The sequence below is a fragment of the Stegostoma tigrinum genome, chromosome 11 (genome assembly GCF_030684315.1).
Source record: "Stegostoma tigrinum isolate sSteTig4 chromosome 11, sSteTig4.hap1, whole genome shotgun sequence".
Taxonomy (NCBI): Eukaryota; Metazoa; Chordata; class Chondrichthyes; order Orectolobiformes; family Stegostomatidae; genus Stegostoma; species Stegostoma tigrinum.
This window is the reverse complement of record NC_081364.1, coordinates 47,360,112-47,387,195: the sequence shown is the minus strand read 5'-3', so window position 1 is coordinate 47,387,195 and position 27,084 is coordinate 47,360,112. Positions and strand designations below refer to the sequence as shown.

Genomic DNA, 27,084 nt, shown 5'->3' with positions numbered 1-27,084 from the left:
TTCTGACTTCTAAGATCATTGAAGGCTGAAAGCCTCCCTAACACCGTAAAGCCCGGCCGTCGGCCTTCACTGGTTGTGCGTTGCAGTTGTAGGGATCCGTCACTCCCGTAGGTGGCACTGTTAAAGGGATTTCCCACTGCATCGTACAATTTTACAATTTCGAACGGTGCCGTTGACATAGCCAGTGGCCTTCCCTGTGCAGTAAAACGGCGAGGTCATCAACGCTCACCGTTATTACAGAACAAGTCTGCAACAGAAACTTGTGCAGTCGCCGCGCACTGTAAATGCGGTAATACTGAGGTCTACGATGGCCTACCTGAAAAGTTGAGCTGTTGACATTTCTTGACAAAGGAATGTTGCAAATCAGAATTGTACCGTAATGTACCCTTAGTGTGCGTTGTACTTGAATTGACACCAAAGATAGCAACTTGAGTGTGAGAGTTCACTAACGCTGCAAAGGAAAGTCGTTAATAGTTACAGCTAAATTTACCCATTTGAAACTTCAGTGTCCTGAAACACGGAAACGTCTTATTATTGCAAAAGAGCAAACAAAGTGCTTCAAGTGTAATTATGCTCTTGGGTTGTTAGTGAATTGTCTGCTGGTGGCAGTGGTGCTGCTTTCAAACCTAAAATAAAACTTCTATGATTTAGATGATGACATATCTGCAATATGACCCACATTGCCTTAGCGCAATCTGCCCACAAAAATGGGACCGTCCAGTTTAACCACCTCATGAGGCTTCACCCAATCATCAGCAAACTGATAGAATGTATCATTTGTGCTGTTAAACAGTACTTACTGAACAACAAAATGCTCAAAGAAGCTGGATTTGCATTCCACCAAGACTATTTAGCTCCAAAATTTGTTTTACAGTTAAGGCTACTCTGTTCCAGACCTCATTACGACCTTATCTCAAACATAGATAAAAAGAAGTGAATTCATAGGTAGGTATGACTGTCCTTGATATCAGAAAGGATTTCACTGAATGTGACATCAAGGAGCCTCAGTAAAACTTTGTCAATGGTCAACAAAGGGAAATCACTCCATGGTTGGAGTTGGATCTAACAAGAAGATAGATGGTTTTGGTTGTTTGGACGTGTGAAGGTCGTGGTGTTGGACTGGAGTGGACGATGTCTGGGTCGCACAACACCAGGTTATAGTCCAACAGATTTATTTGAAATCACAAGCTTTTAGAGTGTTCCTCCTTTGTCAGGTAATGACACATGAGTTGACCCTCAGGAGTTCCTGAGAGTGGTGTCCTATATCGAATCAGATGCTGAAGTCATTCATGCATGCTTGCATTTATGTCAGAATATAATTAACATTTGGATTGATCAGAGGCATATAATATTCCTCACACTTGTCACACAAGTGTTTGGCCATGACCGTTTTCCTTTGAATTTCAATGTCAATAACATCACCATATCTCAAACCATCAACATCCCAGAAGTCAGCATTCACCATATATTTCATTAGATATGACATCTGAATACTGTGACTACAACAGCAGGTCAGAAGTTGGAAATCCTGTGGCAAATATTTTCATTCCATCCTCCCAGCTCCCAAAATCACAAGGTCTGAGGACGAGTGATGAAATGATCTCCACTTGCCTGGATGAGTGAAGCTCTAACAACATGCAGGAAACTCAATATCGTCCAGAACAAAGCAGCCCATTCGATTGACACTCCATTCACTATCTTAAACACAAACTCTTTAATATCGGCAACAATATGTTTCCTCTTTATAGGATGCCCTGCAGCACGGTGGCTCAGTGGTTAGCACTGCAGCCTCACAGCACCAGGAACCCAGGTTCAATTCCAGCCTCGGGCGACTGCCTGTGTGGAGTTTGCACATTCTCCCCGTGTCTGTGTGAGTTTCCTGCAGGTGCTCCGGTTTCCTCCCACATTCCAAAGATGTGCAGGTTAGGTGAGTTAGCCATGCTAAATTGTCCGCAGTGTTCAGGGGTGTGTGGGTTATAGGGGAATGGGTCTGGGTGGGATGCTTCAAGGGGCAGTGTGGACCTGTTGGGCCGAAGGGCCTGTTTCCACACTGTAGGGAATTTAATCTAATCTAATCATATAAACTTGCCAATACTATTTTGACATCACTATCAAACTCCAAGCTGTCTACTGCCTAGAAGAGAAAGGATCATAGCACACCACTTGCAAGTTCCTCTCCAAGTCATACACTATCTTGACTTGGAAATACCATTGGGTCAAAAGCCTAGAATTTCATATCAAATAGATCTGAACATATTGCCACTCCTCCCTAACCGTGACATTTCAAGAAAAAATTTTAATCACCACCTTCCCAACGATAATTAAAGATGGACAATATAGGCTAATCTTGCTAGTGGGCTCATCCTATGAAAGAATATTAAAATAATTGCATACTTGTGTGCTATATTTCTCAGTATGTAGCTTAAACTTGTCACAGTTCTCTTCAGTATAATATCATACTGGGAAGAAATAACAACTATGTTGCAAAAAGGAAGTGTGTCTCTCCCTGTTACTTATCAATCTTGCTGCCAATCACAAAAAAAATGCTTTAGAGACACAACTTTTTTTAATTGTAGACAAATTGTCTTCCAATACCATATTCTGGGTGAAAATCAAAACCAGGAAAAGTGTTTCTAGCTGAACAGTAGTCAAAAGTTTCTCTATAAGGTGCCATTGATTTGGGAGAAAAGAACCAAAACTTTCCATCAATGCTGTGTGGATTCAGTTTTAAAATTCTGGAGCCCATTTTGTACTTTCTTTCATTCTCCCCGCTCAGTCCTACTGTTTTGCACTCGCTAACCCTATGCTGTGTTTTGCAGCTGAGTCTGAAAGTAAGCAGACCCCAGACCACCCATGAACAATGTCTTAAGAAAATAATGTCAGAATACTTTAACACCAAATAATGTACAGATTATAGGAGCAATTAAGAGGGAACAAGCCTTAGTGGGCTGGCACAATAAAAATGCAATCAGCTGCAGTGGTCTGTTGCTGTACTACACATTGAACTATTATGGTGTGAGTTTTATTTTGAAATCCCACAATGCAATCAATGAATGCTAAAACACATCATTTGGAGGCATTTTGCTTGTGGTGTAGAATGCTCATGGCGTGTCATGTGTGAAGTATCTAATCAAAACCAAATACCCGTAATGAGACTGGATCAACATCTGGATGCTTCGTTCGTAGTGAGGGTGAAAATTCAAGTAACATAGAACATAACAGCGTTTTGAATATAATTCCTTTTAACATAATATTAAATTGGAGGATGGAATAATTAGGGCCTTTATCTTTGGATCCCAACTTGATACACTGGATGTCATTTTAACATTTCAGATGTTACTGAGAATAAGCAATGCACTGTCTACAATCTCTGCTTTATGTATTCATTTTGAATAAGTTTCAGAGCAGGCAATCCAACATATCAAATTACTAGACATTCAGATGAATAGCACACTGTTGAGATATTAGTGTTAGCAATGAAAGTTTTCAAAAAACTAACCAAATATGCTGTTAAGTGGAACTAGGTAAAGCACAGAAGTTACAGTGTTATTAGTATATATAGTGCAATGTAAAAAAGATGACAGTTCTAGCAACACATTTACTGCAGCAAAATGGTCAATTGGTACAAAAGGCAATGAAATACAAAAGTGCATGGAACTTTACTAGGTTAGGATCCAGTCCAGAATAAAGTCATAAGAAAGGAGAAAGTTAATCAGAATAAGACTGTCTGATATGGTTATCAGCTGGGCAGATATAAACTGAAACAAATAATATCGAATTGTTAACTACTGTTAAATCAGAACATCTTTACTTCAGGAACAATTCTTGAAAATCAAAAGTTTAAGTTAAAATGTTGTAGTAGACATTTCTCAGGCTAGTATTCTTCAGGAAAGTGAAATGATAAGTTGGCTATTTGATTACATTATTAAATTTTAAAACCAGCTGAACCAGAAAAATGTATGAATTTATATTGCTGCAGATAAAGTCACTGCCATAGTGCATACCTGGCTCATGGCCACTGTGGTAATAACGCTGAGTGGCTTATTCCAGGAATTGAGCTTTTCCAAAGTCTCTTTAATTTGCCAACTGCATCCCCATAAACTTTACTGAAACTAAGCAGAAGGGTGTGATGCAACATAACCTTAATAGTTTCTCTGAAGGAAAAGGCACAATATCACAATAGTAGAAATGGGTGAAATGACTGACCTAAACTTCAAAAAAGAGAAACAAGTTCTGCAATGTCTGCTACATAAAGATTTAACTTTGCTGCAGCATTGCGGTGATTAAGTGGATAAAATGTTGCAAATCCATGGAAATACATTTACCACAGGTTTAGAATTTCTACTGTTTCAGTCATTATAATGTTTATTCCCAGAATGATTACATTCCTAATGCATGAGCAGAACAGGAGAAAAACGTTTACTTGTAATTTTCTGACAACTTGTAGAAATAACAACTTCCTGTAGTGTAAAAGACCATTCAAATTACTTACGTATGGATACAAAACCAAAACTAGATGAAAAACTATGAAAGAATGATCTTTTTACAATACTTTGCAGCATCTTAAAGCACTTTACAGTCATGAAGTACTTTTGAAAGAGAACCACTATCATGAAATGATTAATTTGTAATTTCTTGTAATTACAGGGTTCAGTTGGAAGCAATAACTTTTGGTGTTAATAAAGCATTTGAGATTATATTTAAGAATTGCACAATGCATTAAATACCAATATCATTTCCACTGTATTTCCAGTTATCTTTGATGTAACATAAATTATTGGTTTATGTGCCACAAAGTCATTTGTCAATCCATGCCCACTTGAATAAATTAGAGAATAACAAGGAAGATAATAAACTGCTACATTGCATGGAGTCTTAACAGCAAAAATATTTTTTCCACAGATGACTTTGGATCCTAAAGCTCTTGTTCAGAAGATAAATCATTTCAATTAGGAAAAAGTTTAGAGAACATAATCATGAAGTGCTTTATTTGCGACTATAAATGGTAAAGTATATCAATTGCTAATTCTATTTTTTTAATGCAGCGACACGATGAGTGAATTCATTGTCTGGTCAGCTTTCACAATGGTACTTTGAAGTATCAATTGATAGCCTACCACTCTTGATGACCTTTGGCCAAAGTCATATTTGGATCTGCTTCATGATCGATCATTTGATGACGTATGAATTTTGTTATTGCCAACATGATTTAGACAGATAGGATAAAGTGTCCTTTAGGAATCCAGTTGAGTCAGGGTGCAAATCAATAATTTAACATGATTGAGTGTTTGTTCCGAGTGAGTTTGTGGGGATGAATGCACCTCTTCCATGTTGTTGCCCAACTGCAATCTATTTACTTCTTTTCTGAAGTTGTTACCTTGGAAGTCCTTGATTCAAAATTCAGAAATGTGGTAAGCCATGTGACAGTTGGTAGTAGACACCAGTAAGGACAGGCCAGCCTTAATAAATGAGGAGACACTGCTCCATGAAATTCAGTGCAGAACAGGGTTAACGTGATGCATTTTGAAAGGATGAAGAAAGACAACATACGATAAATTTGACAATTTTATAGTTTGGGGGAGAACAATAGGGAACAGGAACAGAAAGGTCTGCTGACTTAGTCATTTAAAAATCTTTTGAATGTGGCAAGACAACTTGATGAGGAATTAAGAATGGAGGAATCGGGTTCAAACGCAAAAATACAAAATGTTCAAAATGCTAAGCCTTTAAAACATGGATTATGGCACAGTTGGGCATTGTGTTTCATCTGGGCATCAGAATTTCAGAAAGATGCCAAAGTCTTGGGTAGGGGTGCAGAGAACACTAAAATAGTACTGAGATGAGGGATCTCCTCTGGGGAAGAGCCAGAGAAGCTGGAATGCTTTTCGCTGGCGCCAAACATAAAGCTGCAGGGAAGATCTAATAGAGTCATTCAAATTCATGAAATGCTTTGAAAAGGGTACATCAAAGGGTCATGGTTTCCATAGGAAGATTCAGTACCAGAAAACACAGATTGAAAGTAATGAACAAAAAAAAATTAGTTTGACACAACTCTCTTATTCAAGAAATTATTATAATCTGGCATACAGTGTTTGGAATAGTTGTGGAAGAAGATTCTGTACTAACTTTGATGTATTCATCTGATTTCCTTTTTGATAGAAAACAAATTGCAGGGGAAAAAGGAAAGATCAAGGAATTGACACACGCCATAACACACGTTCAGTGTTCCACAAAGTTTCCTTCTGTGCTGTGTGTGACGAGTTTCTACGAATTATACTGTGGTTTGAGTTTCACGCTTTTGGAAGATTACACATCTGTTATTAGAGTCATAGACCACATAGCCAAAGTTGCCCTTTTCAAAGTATAATAAAATGTGAGGCTGGATGAACACAGCAGGCCAAGCAGCATCTCAGGAGCACAAAAGCTGACGTTTCGGGCCTAGACCCTTCATCAGAGAGGAATGATGAAGGGTCTAGGCCCGAAACGTCAGCTTTTGTGCTCCTGAGATGCTGCTTGGCCTGCTGTGTTCATCCAGCCTCACATTTTATTATCTTGGAATTCTCCAGCATCTGCAGTTCCCATTATCTCTTTTCAAAGTATAGTTCTGCAAAAAATTGCTGATATTTGCACACATTTCCAGCTGGCAGTTTCTTATACTGATTTATCTCGATGAACCTGGTATCAAAATTCTTCCACTTTCTACAACTTTCCCCTCATTTTTCAGAACACTGCTCTCCATTACAATACTCCCACATTCTAGGATCCTCATTCTCAATCCAAAAATCATCATCTCAATACTACCAGTGTACATCCAACACTCTTCCACTTCCTCAACCCTGACTAACTACAATTGCTACATGTGTCTGCCCTTTCTCCTGTCCTTCCTTCCAAGAACTGGGCTTTGGATGTCTATTTAATTGGCCTACACTGACGGGCAAAATGTTGTGGTGGTTTCTCATTGCATTCTGCAGGACAGCTGCCAGGAGACACTTACACTCATACCTCCTGCTATCCGATATATTGAAAGGATTTGCAAGTTGATAATCGACCTGTTGGCCACATTACAAATGCTTTTTCTATGGCCAACAAATCCTTGTGTGAGACTTGAGCTCAGTGTTCTTTCTGTCACCTAACTGTTGATTAAAATGTGCATGTGCTATAGATTACATCACAAAATCTACCACAGTTTCTTGTGGCCTGTCTTCTAATGAGTTAATCGTCAACATACATTTTTGAAGAATAACAGTGCACCTATCAGTTGGCAAAACATCTGCCCAACTGCAATGACCCCTTGAGAATAAGTGATCTCATGATTTGGGAATCCCCGAAATATTTTTGGTAAACTCCCTTGGGAACTTTTTTGATATTGTGGTGGTATGTTAACCTATTAACCTGACAACATATCTATTACGGATACTTTCACTATGCCAGAAGGTCACTCTTTATTGCTGTATGCAGTGATTTAGAAAGTACTAACTTGAATTTGGAATATCTGATCTAAAACTTTCCTATTTCTCTTGGAAAAGCACCATTTTGTTTTACCATTGTATTTTCTTTATTTTAAATCAGTTTTTATATTTATTACAGACAACCATTAATCTACGATGCGAAATTAAAACATACTTTACTATTTGCAAAATTCTCTGACAAAATAACAACTAAACTAAGACAGTTCATTTTAATATTTATTGATTGTTGGTGCTTGATCTTGTGTTCAATACTAACAACTAAGTTTCACATTAAGTAACCCAACAATAAAAAGCATGCTGAATTGTATGATTTATTTTTTATAGAGAGATAAATGCTTATTGTACAGAAGAAAATTTTATGATAGTGAAGAGGATCACAAATAAAAAGAGATAATATTTTTATATCAGTTCTGAAGAAGGATCACTGGGCCCAAAATATTGACTCTGATTAGTTTCCTTCACAGATACTGCCAGACCTGTTGATCTTTTTCAGCGACTTCTGTTTTTGTTCCTGATTTACAGCATCCACAGATTTTTTAGTTTCTATTTTAATATCAGTCCCATGAGTGAGTTAGTTTGAATTACTGTACTTAATCTGGATTTATCCAGTAGATCCAGGACCCTTTTAGGCACGAGATTCCTCTATTGTTCCTGATTTGGCTGTTTGTCTTTGTTCTGCATCTGCTCGGCCTTTGCTGATTTGCTTGAGTCCCTGTGGGTGCAAAGACATGTTTGTTGGTCTGAAGAAATGATGTGGGGCTGATTCCCATTCTCTACATTCTCATCTAACTACCTTTCTGTTACATATCCTAGTGCAGGCTCTTTCCTAAAAAAACTGGTGACGGAATTTTGCCCATGTTTGTTCAGCTCTTACCCACTTTCCTAACTGGTAAGGACACTAGGACAATGCATGCATGGAACCTTTGAAGTGCTGAATAGGATGGAAGTAGCCAGTCACACACAAGAGTTAATATTAGAGATGTACACACTAAGGACACAACTAAATACTTGCACTGCAATTAAAGAGATGTCAAATCAGGTACAATGTAATATATTTCTCTCACTATCAGTATTATCAATACATTGATCAGGATGCTGTTCCCCCCCCCCCCTCTATTTTCCCTGGAGCATTAGAGGCTGAGGGGTGACATACAGAGGTTTATAAAATCGTAAAGGGCATGGAATAGGGTGAATGGACAAGGTCTTTTCCCCAGCGTTGGGGGGTCCAAAACTAAAGGGCATAGGTTTAAGGTGAGAGGGGGAAGCTTTAAAAGGGATGGAAGGGGAAACTTTTGCAAACAGAGCATGTATGGAATGAGTTGCCAGAGAAAGTGTTGGAGGCAGGTACAAATACAACGTGTAAGAGGCATCTGGATGGGTACACAAATAGGAATGTTTAAAAGCTGGCAAATGGGAATAGATTTATCTAGGATATCTGGTCTGCATAGATGAGTCAGACCAAAGAGTCTGTTTCTGTGCTGTATGTCTCTAAGACTCTGTAATTAATTTCTGAATGAAACTTGGGTGAAAAGTATATTATTGCAAATTTCCATGCTTTACGTCCTGTCAGAAATGACAAGTGATATACAATATTTTTATTCATCCTTAGCTTGGTGAATTGAAATTAGTTTCAAATACCTGAGATATGTTGTCAGGTTGCTTGGTAACACAGACCACAACACTGAAATTAAAAGAAGTTCCACGGGAGTCCAGCAAAAATATTTTTAGCAGATTGCCAAACCATATTCTTAAGGGGTCCTGGGGAGTGTTATTGATAAAAGAGATCTGGGATGCAGGTGCAAAGTTACTTGAAAGTGGAGTCACTGGTAGACAGGATGGTGAAGAAGGCGTTTGGTACACTGGCCTTTATAGGTCAGTGGACCGTGTATGGGAGTTGGGATGTTGTGCTCCATCCATACAGGAGCCGTTAAAGCTAATTTTGGAATACTGTGTTCTGTTCTCATCTCCCTGCTGCAGGAAGGATGCTGTGAAATTTGAAAGGGTTCAGAAAAGATTTACAAGGATGTTGCTGGAGTCGGATGGTTTACGCTACATGGGAAGGCTGATTAGTCTGGGGCTATTTTCCCTGGAGCCTCGGAGGCTGAGGGGCGACCTTATTTATAAAATCAAGGGGCATAGATAGGGTGAAAAGCCACAGTCTTTTTCCAGGGTTGGAGGGTCCAAAACTGAGGCATGGGTTTAAGGTGAGGGGGGAAAGATATCAGAAGGACTTAAAGGGCAAGCTTTTCATGCAGAGGGTGGCATGTGTTTGGAATGAGCTGCCAGAGGAAGTGGTGGAAGATGGTACAATTAAACATTTAAAAAACATCTGGATGGATATATGAGTGGGAAGGGTTTAGAGAGATATGGGTCTAGTTTAATTTAGGATGTCTGGGCTGCTTGGATGGATTGGACCAAATGGTCCATTTCTGTGCTGTACAACTGTATGACTCATCTGTGTTGTGCAGATGTTTGCTGTTTGATAGGTGCATTGTTACTCCATAAATATATATGTGGAACATAATTCCCTTGTACATAGGATATGAAAAATGGTGATAGGTTTTGTGATCAGATCACTAGCACATATATATTTTAATGAATGGTTACATGATAGAAAAAAACATTGAAACTGAAAAATTGAGCAAATTACAAAACTAGCTCAAATAATATTTTCTCAGCAAGTTGCTAAACGTTTTGACAAGACATGCCAGAGAACCTCAAAATGTTCCTTTTTTGTCTCATTGGATCCATACCAATGATTTTATAAATACCAATGGTGGCATAGTAGTTAGCACTGCTGCTTCACAACGCCAGGGACCCGGGTTCAATTCCAGATTCAGGTGACTGCATGTGGAGTTTGCATATTCTCACTGTGACTGCATGGGTTTCCTCTGGGTGCTGCGGTTTCCTCCCGTAGCCCAAAGATGCGCAGGGTAGGTGGACTGGCCGTGCTAAATTGCCCATAGTGTTCAGGGAAGTGTAGATTAGGTCGGTTATTGGGGGATGGGTCTGGGTGGGTGCTCTGAGGTTCAGTGTGGACTTGTTGGGCTGAAGGGCCTGTTTCCACACTGTAGGGATTCTAATTCTAATTCATATACTTCAAATTGTACAGAATGTTTTTCCCATTATTCAAATTTCAGTACTTTGTTTTATTATGTAGATCATTTTCATGGCAGACTTTGAAATGAAAAAAAAGCTTGTTATTAGCAAAGGTCAATATCCTTATCCAATTAAAAAAACATCATGGCTGCAGAAGAAAGCTTTCATCTCTTACTATTATTAACAGAATTTGAGCTCATTACTTACATCAGAGCATATTAGATATTGTAAAATAAAGCTGGTAAGAAGAAACAGTGAAGCATGAACTACTTTGGCTTTTGAACTTCTGACACATTCAGGACCAAGAGAGCAAAAGCAGGAAGTAGTTATTGACCAGGCCTGAATTTTTTTCATTGAATTAAACAAGTGTTCATACAGTATTTTTAGAAGTCTGGAAGTGAGGCTTGCAGAGTTGCAGGAAAATGCTTTTTCTTAAAAACTGATTATGTTTCTGTTTTACCCCTTTATTCGGTTTTGGCTTTCAGTGAATTAGTGAATGAATTAACATTGTATCCAATGTATTAATCATAATAAATACCAACCCTTCTACATACAGTCGTTTCAGTGAATAAAAATTGAATTGCAATCTTAGAACTTGGATTTATGACCTGTGTTGCATCATTATTCTCCGTGGGGAAAGGAATATTCTGCAACAGGCAAAAGGATAGAATAATTGGTTTACCACACACTGCAGTCCATTATTTTACTTCACGGTGAATCAGTGCACGTAATTACACAAATATAGTGTTACACGCTAAATGTAGCATTCATAACCTTACTCTAGACGGCAAGGACAATGAAATACTGTGCAGATCTTCTTTTCCTATACGGAATTTCAAACTGATCACTTGTAATTCTGTTACTGATTTAGAAGCAATTTTGTTTATTAAACCAATTTAAACGTATACTGATATAAAATTCTGATTTTAAAAATATTTTTGCAGCTTGTAATTCCTTTACTTTAATATCAGTCTCGGGTTTCCCAAATTAATTAGCATTTAGTGAAAGTAACTTTGTAGGAAGTGTTCACTCGGAAGTGATTTAAATTTATTTTTAAAAATGACTAATACGATATGATCAGATGAGAATTGGTAGGATATGCTTGCAATTTAATTAGTGTCTAATTTTTTAAATGCTGTGACTGTAAGAGATACAAACATACTTTTACTGCATTTTCTGAAAAGAGGGTACATTGTACCTAACGCAGTCGTAAAAAAACTTTTCAATTTTCTTGCAAACGAAATAATCTGGTGCACAAATTAAAAAAGGTAATCCTAAACTCCATTGAAAATTAAAGTGATACAGATTTGTTAAATTGCTGACTTAGGTGGATCCAGACTGAGCCCAGTTGTCCTCTTGTTTTAGGATTAGAGCAGTTAGAAGAGGATTTATACTCACTTCTGAGGACCACAAACTGACAGATTAAATTCTTTAAAATCGCTATCTGTCACTGTCAAGATGGATAGAAATAAGAATGAGGCCTACACAGCAGCCTCATCAGTTTGATATTTTTCTGCTTTTCTCCCTGATCTAGAGAAAGTGTTTCTTAAACAGCGGCTTAGCTGCTGTGTCACATGATGCACTCACACTCTCGCTTGCACTCGCCCTTGCTGTTTCACGTTCACTCTCACTCTCGCTGTCTTGCTCTTTCATGCTCTGGCTTGCGCTCTCTCATGCACTAATTTGTGCTGTTGACCTTGTGCTCTCACTGTGCGTTCATACTGTCAACCAGCTGCCTTGCTCATGCTCTCGTACTTACGCTCAGCTCTCTTGCTGTTGCACTCTTGCGTTGGCTCTGTTGTGCTCTTGCTGTCTTGTGTTCTCACTGTCTTGCACCCTTGTGCACTGTTGCTCTTTCATGCGCTCTTGCTGTCTTGCGCTTTCTCACACTGTCTTGCGGTTTTGTGCTCATGCTGTCTCACATGCTGTTGCTCGCTCACACGCTCTTGCGAGCTCTCTTTCTCACGCTGTCTCGCTATTTCTGTCTTGTACTCTCACTCACTCATTAGCTCTCACTTGCTGTCTCACTCTCTTGCTTTCACTCTGTCGTGCTGTTTCACTCTTTCTCTCAATCGCTCTCTCACGCTTCCATGCACTCTTGCTGTCTTGTTCTTGTTCTCTCATTGTTGCTCTTGCACTCTTGCTCAGCTTTCACTCTCTCACATGCTCGCTATTGCTCTTGCACTCTCACTGTCTCACACGCTTGCTCTCTCTTGCTCAGCTTTCGCTCTCTCACACCCTCGCTCTGTCTTGCTCTTGCACTTTTGCTCAGCTCTGGCTTGCTTACACTTGGGCTCTCACTCAGTCTTGTGTTCTCTCTCCCTCACACTCTGGCTATTTCTTGATTTCTCAATCTCTTGTGCACTCTCGCTCTTTTGCTCTTGCGTGGTCTCACGCGCTCTCACTCTGTCACATGCACTCATTCTCTTACGTGCTTTTGTTCTTGTGACCTTGCTTGTACTCTCGCCCTTTTTCACTTTTGTCCTCTCACTCTTTTGCTCACGCTATCTTGCGCTGTCTCACTCTGTTGCACTTTCTCACTCATGCTTGCACTTGCACTTTTGCTCACTCAGTCTCTCACGCTCTTGGTCTAGCTCATGCTCTCAATCTCTCATGCCCTCATGTCGCTTTCTCAGGCTCACACTCTCTCGGCCTTGCTCTCGCTCGTGCTTTCTCATGCTCTCACTCTCTCTTGTGCGCTCTTGCTCGCTGTCTTGCTGTCTCGCTCATGCTGTCCTCTCACACAGTCGTTTGCACTCTCGCTCTTTCCCTCTCATCCTCTCTCCCTCTTTCGCTCTTGCTTCCTTTCACACGCTTTCGCTCTCTCCCTCTCTTGTGCCTTGCTCATCTTCTTGCTGTCTCCCTCTCTCACTTGTGCTCTTGTGTTTTTGCTCTCTCACACTCACTCTGTCTGCCAACTGACCAGTGACTCACGTATGGTCATCGCTAGTGTATTTCTAATGGATGGCTGTTACTAGATCTGGTTGTATGTTAAATGGGTTAAAATAACGTTAATTGAACATCTGGACAAAGACCTCCAAATATGGCACTGCTGAGAACTGATCCACAGCAAGATTCATAATCTTGAAGCAATACTTCAATGATGAGTCCCCAAACATTGAATCCTTATGTTTAAGTGTCCCACAGGAGCCTACGACACACCATTTCCCCCAAACATCTAATACTGTTAAAAATCCAAACAAATCCAGAAGTATGAAAATAAGGTTGACCTTTCCCTCAGCAAAAAGCAACCTAAATGCAAGTGAATTGAAATTAGTGAATTTTGTGATGCAAACAAATGGGTACAGTGCTATATAAATTAACTCGAGCTAATGTAAATGAAACAGTCATAACAAACAAAATTCACCAATCTAATTCTGACTGGAATCAACAGGAATCTAGTAAAGTAGATTACAGCTCCATAAGCATTAGGGCAAAGCTCCTGTAAAAAAACTGTGATGGACTGGATACTTTGTCATGTTGTCTTCATTCTCTGCGTTGCCAGCTACATTTCAACATCCATAGCAAATAAAAAGTAACGCCTGAAATCTGCTTTTGATGTGATTCCTAACTTCGATTTACAACCTTTGCACACATGAGTGGCTTTCAGACAAAAGTCAGAATTTTACCCAGCTGCTAGGAGTGGGCTAGAGGCCAGGGATGGGAGCAGTGAGAAATGCAAATTAGATAGTTGTTTTGAAATGACAAGACATCACATGAGTTTGTTTAGAATTAATTCAAAGGCAACTGCTGGGGATTTTTACAGTGCAGCTTGTGTTTTCTAAGCAGAGTGTGAAATTTCTTGGGCCTTCAAATCCCCCATTGAGTTAAAAAGGAAGCAGCAATGAAGTGAGGCTTTAGTGTTCCCTCTGGCAGCTGGGGGAATGGGGTATAGAATATGTATGGCTGCCATCAACAATGTGGGGGAGGGGGTCACATCAGTGTGTTAGCAGCAGACAGTGGTTAGGGGGGGAGCATTTTGCAAGATAACAAAGAGGCAATGACACCTCCTCCTAAGTGAACGGTAGGGGATGGTTATAGGAAAGATGGACTGAGTGATGCATAAAATTACTTCATACAGTCTTCTCAGTCTCCTCACTGCCTCATTTCATGAGGGATTAGAGTGGATCCATGGCAAGAGAAACAAGAGGCTCAACCTTTGGGACTTTTTTTGCATAAAACCTGATCAAAATATCCTTGTAACTCCTTTAGTGCTCATGTGCTTGAGCCTATCCTAATGCTGCTTTGCAGTGTCACCCCAGTGGATGTAGCATGACTGGTAGAAGGCTGGCTTAAAACTGTTATCTTGGCAGGGGAGCTGCAGTCAGGGCTGGCTGGTTGACTGACTGGGAACAGCAGAGGTGGGAGATTGAATGCCAGTATTTTGAGACAAAATAGCAGACCTAAACTTGGTCAATTCACTGTTGCCATCCCTTTCACAGCCCCCTCACACTTCAGGCCAACGCCTCAGGAATCATAGCCTTGTTTTACTTGGTGTTATAGCCCTGTAAGCTCCTGAGAAGGTCTGTGAGTAATGCATCATGTACACAGAGCAACCCTTATTTCGTAGCATTACCAATCAAAGTAGTCATCTGAGTCTTTAGCAGAACGTACGTTTGACCTCAACCTCCAGTGCACATTATTTCTGTCGCAGCCCTGACTGTAGAGCTGTAGTGACCAGTATCTCGCCACATGCAGATTCCATTTCTAATATTGCCCCTAAGATAAGCATGGTGCCGGTGCCTGAGCTGGTGGTATCTTTTTCATCACTATCTTCTTGCTCTTCTTGTTCCCCAGCTCCTCCTCCATCTGTTCCTGGCTGACTTGCACCTCATGTATAGCTCAGAGGAGAAAGACTGAAATCCAAGGTTACACCATTGGAAGGGTGGAAAGTGAGAGGTGTATGGTGATATCATCAGTCATGTTTAAGAAAGAGAGATTGTAGATGGGAGGCAAGTGGTCTGAGAGGAGGAAGCTTAGATGCAAGTATATCATGACATTTACAGGACACAAACATGCTGTGGGCTACACACTCTGAAATGGCCTTTCTAATAATCAACAATGTTGTCAGCTCCATGGAGGTGAACACTAGAATGACCAATTGTCAGGGTAAAATAGTAAACAGCGCTTTGGCTTGGGAACCATGTGGTGTAGGGGAACATAGGTAGGATAGGACAGGATGGAGGGGTGTTCAAGCAAACTGTTACTGAATTTACGAGAACAAGGGGGTGTTGCTGCTGATTGCTGGAGGTTGGTGGCAGGAAAACACAGTAAGCATGCATTGGTGCATTCCACTCTTTGTGAAAATCAAACATCTGAAATGCAGCCCAAAAGCAAATAATTGCCTCAAATGTGGGATGGCCCATACATTCAGGATAATTGGGTTGCTCTGAGGAGGGAAGGCTGCATACTATTTGCTCTCTGGTTAACATTTGTTAATTTTTGTTGTATAGCACTTCCTGCTGCAAGACAGAGGGAAGTCATAGAGTCATGCAGTATGGAAACAGACCCTTTGGTCCAACTAGTCCGTGTTGAACATAATCCCAAACTAAACTAGACCCAGAGATAGTAGGAACTGCCGAGAATCTGAGATAACACGGAGTGAAGCTGGATGAACACAGCAGGCCAAGCAGCATCAGAGGAGCGATGCTACTTGGCCTGCTGTGTTCATCCAGCTTCACACCGTATTATCTAAACTAGTCCCACCTGCCTTCTCCTGGCCCAAATCCCTCCATATGTTCCTATTCATGTACTTTTGCAAATGTCTTTTAAACATAGTAATTGTACTCACACCTATCACTTCATCAGGAAATCCATTCCAAACGTGAACCACTCTCTGTGTATATAGGAAATTGCCAGTTGTGCCTTTTTAAAATCTCTCTCCTCTTACCTTATAAATGTGCCCTCTAGTCTTGAAACCCTCATCCTAGGGAAAAGACAACTAACATTAACTCTATATACACTCCTCATTATTTAATAAACTTCTATAAGGTCACCTCTCAGCCTCCTACTCTCCAGCGAAAAATGACGCAGCCTATCCAGCCCCTTTTTAATAACTCAAATCTTCCATACCTGGCAACATCCTGGTAAATCTCTTCTGAACCCTCTCCAGCTTGATAATATCCTTCCTGTAACTAGGTGACGAGAACTGGACACAGTATTCTGCAAGAGGCCTCATCACTGTCAACAGGACTTCCCAACTCCTATACTCAAAGGATTGATCAATGGAAGTAAGCGTGCCAACTGCCTTTTTAACCACCCTATCTATATGTGATAAGAACGTCAAAGAATTATGCACCTGAACTCCAGGTCCCTCTGTTCTACAACACTATCCAAGGCCCTACCATTAATTGTGTAACCCATACCCTTGTTAGTTGTATCAAATTGCATTATCTCCCACTTATCCAGATTGAATCCCATCTGCAATTTTTCAGCCCATTGTCCGGTTTGATCAAGATCCCTTTGTAATCTTAAAAAACCTTCTTCACTGTCTACGATGCAATCAATTTTGGTGTTGTCTGCAAACTATATAAATGACAACCAAAAGACGATGTCAGTGAGTGAGATATATTTAGTTGTGTGGTTGTCACTGGTGAGATGTGAATGTGATGCTTGTAACAGTGTTAAGTGCGTGAAGGGGGAGTGAAGCAAATTCATGTTAGCTATGTAGCCAGATGAATAGCTTGTTGGTAAGTAATTGATCAAGGAGTGGTGCATTGATAAGAATTCTGATGCCAGTAATGATGTTGATAGGATATGGCATTTACTGCTCACCACTTGTGTATGGCCATTTAACCTTTGGAGGCCCTGAGTCTTTGGGATTAATGCCTGGTATTGACTAGTATGGTTGTCTGTTCCCACTACTTTTACTCTGTGGGCCTGGATTGCCTCCGGTCCCCAATGGTTACAGCTCATAACCCTTTGCACTACCAGTTCCACCTTCATTACATTGTTGGGAAAGTTGTGTGCTGCAAACTCCCATGCGCAATCGTTCTTCTGTGTACTGCAGGTCAGATTTGACTCAAAGGATTCATAGCAATTTCTCCAGCAGCAGCATAGATCCCCTTTAAAGTGCAAGCTAGGTGTGAGAATGCAAGTAAGTATTGATTTTGGTATACTGCTGATGCAACCAGCCAACCACCGATATGGTGATCATGGGGTGTACATAGTAATCCAATGAATGAATCAGCGGAATGTAGATGCCATATATTATATTGAACAAGTGAAGCATAATTGTGCACCACAATCCCTGCACATGTTTTCATAGACCATCCAACTTAACATACAGAACTTAAAGTTGGATGTTTCCATTGGAATATTTATTTAAATATAAAATCATCAAGTAGTGAGTAGAAAATAAAATGAGATTAATGCCGGAGATTAAAAAAAACTAAAAGAGAAAGTAAAGTACTTTTAAAAAAATCTTTTGAAAATAATTTCAACGGTCATTAAATCTGAAGGAGAGACTCCATCCTTCCAAATGTTCATAGGCACACAAATCATTTATAATTAGACTTAACTCGTGGCTAAAAATTCATTTACAGACAAATGGACAAGCTTGAACTTGTTTACTTTAATGGGTACCTGGTGGGTCTCTAAACTAACTTCACTTATATCTGTAAATACTTTCCTGGGAGAGGCACTGGTGTGGTGGAGGAGTCATAGCAACAGTATGTGAAATCAGGAAGCTTACATAAGGACTCTAGAAATTAATATCCTATTTACCCAATAGTGGTGAGCATTGATAGCCTGCCTAACTCTTATTCCAAAATTCAGGCCAATGTGTTCTTGAACTGACATGGGAACAAACCATATTGCACCTAGTTCTGAAGAGTACATTAAATGAGTTGACCATCTGTTCTAAGGGACCATTTGGCAAAAAGTGATTAAGCTATGATTGAATTTGACACTTGGTCATAATCAAGACTAAACATAAGTAAGACAGGCTTTGAAAGGGTAAAATCTAAATTAACCACAGTACACAGGGTTAAATATTTAATAGATAGGTCTAATGAAAGTGTTGCTAAGCATTCAAGTATTTGGTGCAATACAAAACCAGCCGTAAAACTAAAAGGCAAAGGCTCCACTGGTAAGTATCAAATGGGGTAAGTGACAGTATCAGACTAAAAGTAACAGTTTATCCAAATTCACTGGGCAGTGAAAATTCAGCGGAATGTGAGTGAGATAAAAAGCAACATTAGTGGGACAAAGAAAACAATGAGAGGTGCTAAAACAGACATCGATTATCAAATATAACAGCAACATATTTTACAAGTATACTTTGCAAGTGAACCTTTTAAAGATAAATGCAAGCAAAACTATAATTGACATGAAGAAATGGCAGACTTGTGATCCATTTTGATTGCCTACTCCTAGCTATGTAATCCCTCTATTCTTCCTAACAATGTGAACTAGAAACTTAAATACCCAGCTTCCTGTGCCTTCATTGATGTTTTTAACCATCTTAATTCAATCATCCTGCAGTTCTCTAAACTTAAAGAAGCACATTCAAAGCTTATACAGTGTGGCCTCATTATTTAAACGATTGCAGGTTTATTGAGAAGGTAAGTAGGTCTATCAGAGTGGCTTTTATTCCTGAATGTTGCGCCCATAGTGACACAGTTCAGTACACAGGTGATATTGAGAACTTCAGCTGATACAAGTAAATTTTTCAGTCGATCAGGTTAAAAAGAAAGCTATACTTGGAACGCCAAGACTTATTTATTTTTAATAAGTACAGCTAAGCTTTGTAGAATGTCTACAGTGTTGTAGTTTAAATAGTATTAGTGCAAGGAACGTTTAGCCGGGAAAACTAAAGTGTTACTGCGTCAGAAACTTTAATGAAACTAAAATTTTTACATTTTTAGCTGTGTCACCTACAATATATGTCCTGCAGAAGAGATTGTTTAAATCACAGGTACCTACAAGTTGCAGACCACTAATATTATGTAGGACAAACCAAAAAGAGACATTTCAACACCATAAATTTAGTGCTTGCTTTAAAAGAAATATGGAAATGTAGAGATAAATTGAAGATTGACTTTGACTTTAACTCCCAGTCAGGCACATGCAGGTTGAGGAAACTTTGACTGGTCCAGATTTCAGACTCCAGTTAAAACCCAGTCACTGTCCCATTGATATAGTGGGATTAGCCTAAATCTAGTGCAATTGGTTCGCGTGTTTGGCTCTTAAACCGCTCATGGTTCAAACTCACTCAAGGACAAATTTATAAAATATGTTAATCAACAAATTTTTTTATAAATGTGGTCTTTTAGTAAAGTAGTAGTGTCCATACCTCTAGAGCAGAAGGTCTGGGCTTAATTCTCACCTGTCCCATAGATACAATATAAGTAGTTTGTTTAAAATTACAAGAAGATTCCTTTCTGATTTTGCTTCATCATTGAACTGCAGTGATCAGTTAAAGTGGTGACTCATGAATTCCAGCAAGAATAGGTTGATAAGTCCATTTTATACATCCCTCACCACATTCCTCACAGGTAGATAGGATTAAAATCAAATTAAATGTTAATTTGTAAAATGACTTTTAAGGCTCAAAATTACAAAGGAAATTTTGTATAAACAGAATGGAAAAAGCTGAATTGTAACCCTTTTCAGCAAACTGATGGGGAAAGACCATCAACCCACCCAGTAATCACATACAATATTTGCTCTTTCCTAAAACATGCAGTCTCCTGGGAGAGGCAACAAACAGAAAAGGTTTTATTTTAGAATTCTAGCAATTTCCTATCCAACCGTTCAATGCAATGAAGCAAGGAGACCACGATGGGCCATTAAACATCATTGCTGTAGTCAATTAATAACTGGAAACAATCTCCTCATCCAGGAACTCAGACGGTCCTTTTTCCAAAGGACAACAGCAAATCTTTATCCAATTCATATTCTGCAAGTTTATTCCGGAGAGTATAGTGGAAAAGAAATAGTCCTTTAATATCTAACTTGACTTTTTTGTCGTATTCTTTCATGTTAACTTGGTCGTGTCCTATCACAATTCATCAAATGACCTCACTAACCAAAGCCGAATTCAATCTCTCTGAAAAATCTTGAAAGCTTTCTTTCTCCAAATTGAGTGACCCTAACTCTTTGAACCCAGCCAGGTCATGAATATCTGGAATACCTCCATGGGTTTTCCTAATTCACTACAAAAAGTTCGGAACAATTTTTATTAGCTGAGTAAATAGGATTCTTGCCGATATTCTGTCAATGTTAAACTGGCCAAATGGAAAAAAACACTCTAGAGAAAATTCTAACAAAAGCATGTAGTATTTTTCTGGTCGGCCTGCACTGCAACTTTTACGAAGCTTGTACATCCTTCTGCATGTGTGGGGATTAAAGCAGAACATAGTATTCAAAGTCCATTCCAAAGACTTAGACAGGTTCTAATGATAAAGGGGAAGGCATACACGGGTTCACCAGAGAAACCAGCACTGTTGAGCCTTCTTCAAAGTTTTTTACACGTTAATATGAAAATCTCTCCTAAATATATTGCAAGAAATCTACCTCCCCAACCTTTTACACCCTGACTATTCCAAACAATGTTGGGCAAGTTAAAATCCTCTAATTTAATTGCCCTATTGTTACTTTTACACATTTCCGTGAATTGTCAGCACACCTGCTCTTTTATTGCCTGCTGATTTGTGTAGCAGCCGACAATACACCCAACCATGTGACTGGTCCTGTTTTATTCCTAAACTCAAACAGACAGCCTCATTTGAAGACCCCTTAGTGCAGTAATTAGAGCTGTGATATCACCTCCTCTTCTGCACTCCTCCTATCTTACCTAAAGATCCTGTACTCCAGAATGTGGAGTTGCCAGTATCTCTCTCCCTGAACTACATCTCTGTGATGGGAACAACATCACAATTTTATGTGTCAATCCATGGCATTAACTAATCTGTCTTCCTTATGATAGTCCTGCATTAAAGTTGAGGTCACCCAGTCTTCCCTTAGTCCCTCTAAACAACATGGCTGAACTCTCTCTACCTTGGTTCTTCAATTAAAACATGCTGTGGCCCTTCCCTCTGTTAGACTAGTTTTAAATTCCTCTCACTGGTGGCAGCAAATCCATCTGCAAGTGTGTTGGTCCCATTACCTTTAATTAAGCTATATAGGTCAGTTATTTTGTTGTCAGATAAAATGGAACAATCTGTATTTAAAAAGTAAAAACAGAAAATGCTGGAGAAACTCAGCAGGTCTGACAGCATTTGTAGAGGGAGAAACAGAGTTAACATTCTGAGTCCAATGTGACTTCTTCTGAAAAGAGTCAGATTAGATGCAAAACATTAACTCTGGTCTCTCCAAAGATGCTTCCAAACCTTTGGAGTTTATCAAGCACTTTATATTTTAGAAGTCTGCATATGTTTTATGTTTATGTTGATAAAAGGTACAAAGTGAACTCAATATCTGCAAATAACTCAAAAGAAAAGAGGAAAAGTCTCAATTTACGTTCTTGTTTCCTGGCTAACTGTAGAGGAATGTCAATGCAATACTGGGAGCAGTTTTCTCTCAACTTTTCAGACAGGGAATGGCACGTCTCCTCTACAATACTTGTTAAAGAGAAACAATCCACTGAAAATCTGGTCCATATCTTTCAACTAAATTTGCTAATTTATGTTCATTTTTGCTTTGTTTCCCCATATTCGATTTCATTAGGCTACCGACATCCTGATTCCTGTAACTCTTTACCACTAAACAAATGACCATTCCATTTACTTTCCAATGCCCACAGCAGCTAACATTATAAATGCTTGCAAAGAAGTGAGATTTTAAACAATTCTTCTTCACCTGAGTCAGCATTCCAAAGCGGGCCTCTCTATCACATGATGTGTAATTGGCAATGTATTAAATGCAGAGGAAGAGGGACATAGTCACTGTTAGCATTGTTTTCTCTGTTGCTTTCTTACATGATATCTCTGCAGAGTTAATTCCAAAGCAATACTGTATGACTCTACCAGTATGCAGAAAGGTACACATTAAATTGGATGACTTAGTAATATGAATGAGCTTCACAAATTTTTGAGGTTCTGCCTTTAAGAAAGAACACAGCATTTTGAGGAAAGAAATGGCTCATATCCTTTTCACTGCAAGATCACACGTAGGTAATGCTCACCATCTGATCATCTCTTTATGGCTGAAATCATGATCCTATTCACCTGAATGAGGTAACTATAATGATATGGAATAAATTTGGAATTATTTATATAATGAAGTAGTTATTATATATAGAACAAATTGAAAATATTCCAGTTTCAGTTGATTTCTTTGACGTTCTTAGCGCCATTCTAGAGTTACAATATTGTTTTGTTTATGTAGAATAGCACGTTGCTTACACTGACCTTCCATGCAACCGAACCTGCAGAACAATTGCATGCATTTTAACTGGTTTATACAGCAAAAAAATGACAACTGTTCTACATTGCAATAATAGTTCATGTCAAATTAAGGCAACCTTATGAAATTCTGAAAATTTAAAGTAATGTCAATACAAGGGCATTCTGTTACTGTATTAGGTTGCAGACTTGTTCGTCGAGATGGTGCGTTTGGTTGCAGACATTTCATCACCCTGCTAGGTAACATCATCAGTGCACATCCGGTAAAGCATTAATGTTCTGTCTCATTTGTTAGTTATATATGCCTCAGTTTGCTGGGGTAGTTAATATTACATCTGGTTCTGTTTTTTGGTGGTTTGTATATCATGTCCAGTTCAAAGTATTTGTTGATGGAGCTCCTTTTGGAATGCCAGGCTGCCAGGAATTCCCTGGCATGTCTCTGTTTGGTTTGTGCTATTATGGATGTGTTGTCCCAGTCAAATTTGTGTCCCTGTTTGTCCATGTGTACTGAGTCCGGTAAGAAATGGTCATGTCTCTTGGTGGCTAGTTGGTGTTTGTGTATCCTTGTTGTCAGTTTTCTTTCAGTTTGGCCTATGGAATGTTTCTCACAGTCCTTGCATGATATTTTGTGTATAATGTTAGTTTTATTGGTTGTGGGTATGGGATTCTTTACATTCCTCAGTAGCTTTCACAGGGTGGTTGTTCGTTTGTGGGTACCCTGATACCTAGGGGTCTGAGTAGTCTTGTGGTAATCTCTGATATGTTTTTGATGTATCCTATATATTTATAATTAATTTCAAACTTTGAAATGATAAAGCAGCCTAAACCTGACTCCTATGCAAGTTCTTAACAGAAGAGTTTGTCCTACAACACAGATCCTTCTTATGACACAGCTGTACAGCAGCAAAGTGCCTTTTGACTATCTTTATACCATCTACTGTAGTTGAGCAATGGCTGACTGATTTAATTCTGGTTAGTAGATATAAATCTACAACCCAATGTCCACATCCTTGCCAAAGATCCAGTTGTAGCTGCAGCATTTATAGCCTTCTTGGTCAAGCTCAGGCAAAGAGGAGCATGAGGACATAAGTAGGAGAAGGAGTTGATCATTTGATCCCACCACCATTCAACATGATCATAGCGACATTTTAGCCTCACATCCATATCCCAGCTTGCTCTCTTACAATCCCTTGATCCCTGGGAGGCCAAACATTTGTCTATGTCAGCCTTAAATATATTCAAATAATGGAGCATCCACAACAGAGATCGGAAAGAGTCCTAATAGTTTGGAAAGAAGATATTTCTCACCTCTATCTGAAATGATCAGTCCCTTGTCCTTGGATTGTGCCACTGTGTTCTACGTACCCCAGCTTTGAGAAACAATGTCTTGTTGTCAACACTTGATTCAATTTCAATGCAAAGACTATCAGTTCTCAAATTCTGAATTACAGTTCAAATCCTAACTCCTCAAACTCTTTCAGAACAACGTAATTCCTAGTTCAAGAGTCACAGAGTCATAATGTCATACAGTATGGAAACAGACTTCTTGGTCCAACTTGTCCATGCCAACCAGACATCCCAATCTGACCTTGACCCATTTGCCAGCATTTGACCCATCGTGCTCTAAACCCTTTTTACTCGTAGGCATACAGATGCCTTTTACATGTTGTAATTGTACGAGCCTCCATCACTTCCTCTGACAGCTCGTTCCATACATACACCACTCTCTGTGAAAAAGTTACCCCTCAACTCCTTTTTAAATCTTGCCCTGCTCACCTTAATTCTATGCCCTCTAGTTTGGGATTCCCTGACTCTAGGGGGAAAAAAAACCTTAGTTAATGACCCTATCCATGCCCCTCATGATTTTATTAACCCCCATAAAGGTCAGGAAAGAAAAACTCAAACCAATCTCGCCTTTCCCTATAATTCAAAGCCTCCAGTCCCTGCGACATCCTCTAAATCTTTTTTTCCATCCTCTCAAGTTTAACAACATTTTTCTACTCCTGTGTTTTTTGTTCTTCCATAGACAATGACAACTTGATTCTTCCTTCGTTGTCTTGAAATTAAAGGTGATGTCGTCAACTCCAGGTTGGCAATACAATCTTAGGAACTGTCATTTGTAGGTGTAGACGATATATCTGACTAAACTGTCTCCTGTTACTGCCACATTCCTTTTTACTCTCTGCACTGGAATACCACCTTGGTCTATGGTCAGTAGGCTCATCCACCCTTACTGTCCGTGTTCTCATCCACATGGATAGTAAGTACCTTCAACTTACCTAAAAAGTCAAGTCTAAGTCTTCCTCATTGCTACAACTTGGGCCCTCATACTGTATGACCGCCGCCTCGTGCTCCCAAGAGGAGCTCGAACAGTTCATCCACTTCACCAACACCTTCCACCCCAACCTTAAGTTCACCTGGACCATCTCCAACACATCCCTCACCTTCCTGGACCTCTCTGTCTCTGTCTCAGGCAGCCACCTAGAAACCAATGTCCATTTCAAGCCCACTGACTCCCACAGCTGCCTAGAATACACCTCCTCCCACCCACCTTCCTGCAAAAATTCCATCCCCTATTCCCAGTTCCTTCGCCGCCGCCGGATCTGCTCCCAGGAAGAGGCATTCCACTTTCGCGCATCTCGGATGTCCTCGTTCTTCAAGGACCGCAACTCTCCCCCACCGCAGTGGTTGAGAACGCCCTCAACCGAGTCTCCCGCATTTCCCGCACCTCATCCCTCACATCCCGTCCCCGCAATAACCGCCAAAAGAGAATCCCCCTAGTCCTCACATACCACCCCGCCAACCTCCGGATACAGCACATCATCCTCCGACAATTCCGCCATCTACAATCCGACCCCACCACTAAAGACATTTTTCCATCCCCACCCTTGTCTGCTTTCCAGAGAGACCACTCTCTCTGTGACTCCCTTGTCCGCTCCACACTCCCCTCTAACCCCACCACACCCGGCACTTTCCCCTGCAACTGCAGGAAGTGCTACACCTGCCCCCACACCTCTTCCCTCACCCCCATTCCAGGCCCCAAGATGATTTTCCACATCAAGCAGAGGTTCACCTGCAAATCCGCCAATGTGGTATACTGCATCCGCTGTACCCGGTGTGGCTTCCTCGACATTGGAGAAATTAAGCATTTTCAGCAGCCCAATGGTATCAATGTGGATCTCACAAGCTTCAAAATCTCCCCTCCCCCCCCACTGCATCCCAAAACCAGCCCAGCCTGTCCCCGCCTCCCTAACCTGTTCTTCTTCTCACCTATTCCCTCCTCCCACTTCAAGTCGCACCTCTATTTCCCACCTACTAACCTCATCCCGCCTCCTTGACCTGTCTGTCCTCTCCGGACTGACCTATCCCCGCCCTACCTCCCCACCCATACTGTCCTCTCCACCCATCTTCTCCTCTATCCATCTTCGGTCTGCCTCCCCCTCTCTCCCTATTTATTTCAGAACCCTCTCCCCAACCCCCTTTTCTGATGAAGGTTCTAGGCCCGAAACATCAGCTTTTATGCTCCTAAGATGCTGCTTGGCCTGTGGTGTTCATCCAGCTCCACACTTTGTTACCTCATACCTGCCTGGCTGTCAGTCACAATCTCTGTCCTTGACCATTGACCAACTATAAAGATCCATTAAAATATTTTTGAAGGTGTTAGAATCTACAGGGAAGGGTGAGACAGTACTGTGGCCATGGTTCTTAGTTCAAGACTGTGCACAATCCAGTTGTTCTGAGGCATGAGTGCAACAGTTGGCACTCTCCTTGGAATACAGGGTAATTTGGAGGCACATGAACAGGTGAAGATAGAGAAGCACTAAGAGAAGAATGATTCTTTGCAGGAATCATATTTTCTCAGTGTATTCAGGGAGTGATTCTCCAGCCTGGACAACAGTGTATAATGGTGCTCTAAGACACCTGTGCTTCAGTAATGACATTTTCACTGAAATTTGCTTCACACAACCCCAGAGCAGGGCAAGGATGACATTGCCAATGGCTGGAATTGATGCAAGTTGATAAGGCTGGGTCCCTTCAGGCTAGGGCTGGAAATATGAGCAACATCTTGCAGCTTGTCCTGCATAATTACATGACTGAAGTCACTGAAAGTCTCTATTTAAAGCAAATGCACAACTTCTCAATCGCACTTGCCAGACAGGCACCTAGAG

General features: G+C 40.2%; 1 long non-coding RNA gene across 2 annotated transcripts in view; it reads left to right on the top strand.

The window, feature by feature from the left end:
* Window positions 1–27,084, top strand: part of LOC125460167 (uncharacterized) — a 112,315-nt gene that overhangs the window by 10,996 nt on the left and 74,235 nt on the right. Inside the window, exon 2 of one of the 2 annotated variants that reach the window (XR_007249203.2) lies at window positions 4,903–5,005. The exons of the other annotated variant lie outside the window; for it this stretch is intronic. This is a non-coding gene — a long non-coding RNA (uncharacterized LOC125460167). The remainder of the gene's footprint in view (window positions 1–4,902; window positions 5,006–27,084) is intronic. 2 annotated transcript variants of the gene reach the window in all.